Source organism: Arachis hypogaea, chromosome 11 (genome assembly GCF_003086295.3).
Source record: "Arachis hypogaea cultivar Tifrunner chromosome 11, arahy.Tifrunner.gnm2.J5K5, whole genome shotgun sequence".
In the NCBI taxonomy this organism is placed as follows: Eukaryota; Viridiplantae; Streptophyta; class Magnoliopsida; order Fabales; family Fabaceae; genus Arachis; species Arachis hypogaea.
In genome coordinates, this window is record NC_092046.1 from 7,015,742 (window position 1) to 7,019,442 (window position 3,701).

Sequence of the window (3,701 nt, forward strand, 5' to 3'; positions counted from 1 at the left end):
CAATCACAATCAATCCCCGGCAACGGCGCCAAAAACTTGGTGCGGAATTTATAACCCACAAACTAACCGACAAGTGCACCGGGTCGTACCAAGTAATACCTTACGTGAGTAAGGGTCGATCCCACGAGGATTGATGGATTAAGCAACAGTAGTGTTTGATAGGCTTAGTGTAAACCCCGCTAAAATCGGTAAATTATTAGTTAATATATTGAATTTTAATTAGGAAAGTTAAAAATACAAAACTAATATTAAAATAGGATAGAGCTCGTCGAAACGAAAATTTTGATACCAATTTCGATAATTTGGCCCAAAATCAGACCGGAAGGGCCGAACCGGTTGAACCGGGGCCCAAACCGGAACCATGGGTTCAACCGGGCCCCTAACATAAATGAAGCAGCAGCTTCATCTTCTCCATTTCACCACAGCAACGAAAAACACAGCAAGGGGGAGAAGAGAAGAAACCTAACCCTCACCATTCCTTCCAACTACCATAACTTCCTCATCCGGGCTCCGATTGCCGCACCGTTCGCGGCCACGCGCTCAGCGCGTCGAGCTCTACCTTTCTATCCAAACAATTTCTCTGGTAAGCCTTCTATTGAGTTCAGAATCTCTATCCCTCTTTCTTTGGTAAACTTGAAAACCTATAGTGAATCTTGTCCAATTTTTGTGTTCTAGGTTCAAGTTAGATTCCGGAACTTGTGGGCTCAAGCTATTGAGCATATGGGTATGGTAAGAACACCCTAACCCTAGCTCAATCTTGTTTTTGGTAATAGAGAACTGAATTGGAACATATATATGTGTATTAGGTGTAGTTTAAGAGGGTGTTTATGCATTGAACTTGAATTTGGATTACTTGGAGCTTTGTTGGTGACAAGGCTTGCTTTGGGGCTGTTTGATTGAGCTTGGAGGGGCTGTGATTTTATGTTGAGAAGCTGCCTTGGGTGAATTAAGTGATCGGCCAAGGTATGGTTTAAGTTTCGCACGTTTAATATTTACGGTGTTGTGAAAACTTAGGTTAGAGGAACCATAGAATAAGTTGGATTGTTTGTTGTATTTAATGATTAGCCTTGTAATGTTGTTAGAATAGATTTGTTAGTGAATTTATATATTAGAATTATGAGGTGTGAAAGCTATTAATGGTGTGCTCTTATATTTATTTATGATGGATTAGAATTGGTGTTTGTTAATAAGGATGTAGAGTTGTGTTGTGGTGGTATTGTATATGCTGTAACTAATTATGTAATGATCGGAATTGCATGAGACCAAGTTTGGGCTAAACTTGGGAATATAAGGAACTAAACTGGAAATTTTGGGACTTTTTTGTTAAATATACAATTTATGGCAAATTTTTAAAGTTAGGTTGTTAAATCTGTCCAGCAGCAGAAAAGATCAAATAGGCAGCAACTTGTTTGTCTTGCTGCGACTTTTACGAGTTGAGTTTTGGAGCGAAACCAATTTTGTTATAAAATTTGATTAACTTTCTTTAGTTCTCTAAAATTTCAGAATTTTAAGAGTTGAGGATTGGGAGCTGTGAATTTTTGAATATTGGTGGTCAAAACTAAAAAGAAACAGATTTCAGCAAGCTATGCATCAACTTCCAATGCTTGTAACTCTTAGAATTAAATAGAAATTGGGTTGCAACCAAGACACACTTGTTTTTAGATGAGCAAGGGGTTCTCAAATCAAAATTTAGCTTAATTGGAGTTTTGTAATAAAAGTTATTCCAATTGAAAGGTACTAAGCTTGTTGGTTTTTAAAACAGATTTTGTCTCATTTTTACTTAACTTCCAGGTAATGTAACTTTTTCATTAAAAATGGTATTGACTCAGAACCAATTGAGAAAGAAACCTAGATGAGTAAATTTTAACTACATTAATTTTCAAAGTCATTGGATTTAACTTGGATTTTATATTGAATTTTGAATATCACATGCTGCTGCTATTTTTCTGGTTTTATGCACTGCAGAGCAGTCACGGTTTTTCCTTTATTCCTGAGGCTAGAAAAATCAGAAAATTATGATATTTAGTTTGTTAGAAAGCTTATTTCAATATGAACGCCTGGACATAAAGTTTGTGCAATTCCGAGTTCATTTGCTATATTAAAAACAGAAAAGAAAATAGAGTGTCGAGGATGTCTTAGTGATAGTCATGAGTTCGAGAAGTTAAAGTTCAATCCTCGTGTGATGTGATTGATTTAATGTTAGAGTTGGGTTGATTTTAAGATTATTCGATATTAAGAAGGATGAGAAGAGTTTGATAAAAAGTTTGGTCAGGACCCGGAAAGGGTAATCAAGTTGAATTATAAGGGAATGACGATGAAAAATGTGAAAGGGAGGTTGTTAATAAAAGGAGTTAATATGCCATGGCTTGATGAATGATTAAATAATGATTATGACTATGAAATGGCTTATGAATAATGCTATCTGAGATACGAGTTCCCTGGGTAAGAGCCGTGGCTCGCCACCACGTGTTCCAGGTTGAATCTCGATACTCTGTTGACCCTACGTCGTAAGGGTGACCGGGCACGTATAAATTCCCGGGTATGGATAGCCCCCATTGAGTGATTATATGATGATTGAATGTGAACTCTATGCATAGACTCTTGGGGATGCGCGACGGGGGACAGTCTAAGGTTTTCGGACTTGTCGGGTTGGCTGGATAACCGACAGATGGGCCCCATCAGCCATAGGACAGGCATGCATCATATGCATTTGTTTGTATTGATTGCTATGCATTTTTTTGGGTATGCCTAATTGATATATATTATCTGCTATTTGTTATACTTGTTATTTGTACTATTTGATCATTACTTGTGCGTGAACTTGTTTGGTTGCTTGTTTCTGTTACATTCTGAATGATGAAAGGATGGAGAAAACGGAGGAAATGGTTTGATGTTAGGTTAAGCTTGAACTTGAGTAAGTTAGGCAGATTTAGAATACCTACCCCTGTTTATGGCTTCTGTTTAGTACTTAAGTTGGATAATTGAATAACGGAGTTCTAGGATTGCCTATGGCATTCTCAGGACCGTATTTCTTATACGCGTGGCACTTTTACCATGCTGAGAACCTCCGGTTCTCATTCCATATTGTATTGTTGTTTTTCAGATGCAGGTCGAGAGGCTCCTCGCTAGGCGTCTGGATTCTGGAAAGCGAAGTAGTCCTTGGGTATATTTTGGTTTCTATTTGTATATATGTATGTATATGTGTAGCTTACTCTCCAAGTAACTTATGTATGATGCTCCTCTTAGAGGTTGAGGGAGAGATAGGAGTTTACTTTGGTATTTTGGTATATTTTGGGGACACTTATGTATGTTTATATGTATATATGTATCCTCCGGCCAGCCTTAGCTTCGCAGGCTGAGTCAGAGGCTAGTTATGCTGTTCCTTGGCTTTTCTTTATCCCTTCGTTTATTGTTTTATCATGTTCCTATTAGGTTTCTTAGCACGCAAGTAATCCTATTCCTTGAGCGTTGCGCTTTTTATTTTGCGATTTTTGTTTACCCGCTCTGTTTCAAGGCTCCTAGTATATTATTTCTTTCAGTATTATATGTATATCCTTACTATTAAAGGTCTGTAATACCACACTACCTCTGTTCTATGACTTAAGCATAAAACACTGTGTAGTAGGGTGTTACACTTAGCTAGACAAATAGAAAAGAGTGTTTGAATATTCAAAGAGTATTAATTAATAAATTTAGATGTT

General features: G+C 37.3%; 1 long non-coding RNA gene across 1 annotated transcript; it reads left to right on the forward strand.

The window, feature by feature from the left end:
• Positions 1-413: 413 nt before the first annotated feature.
• LOC140176305 (uncharacterized) lies at positions 414-3,382 on the forward strand. The gene is made up of 4 exons (XR_011867230.1): positions 414-583; positions 676-729; positions 807-963; positions 3,104-3,382. It is a non-coding gene; the product is annotated as an uncharacterized lncRNA (long non-coding RNA).
• The last annotated feature ends 319 nt before the right edge of the window (positions 3,383-3,701 follow it).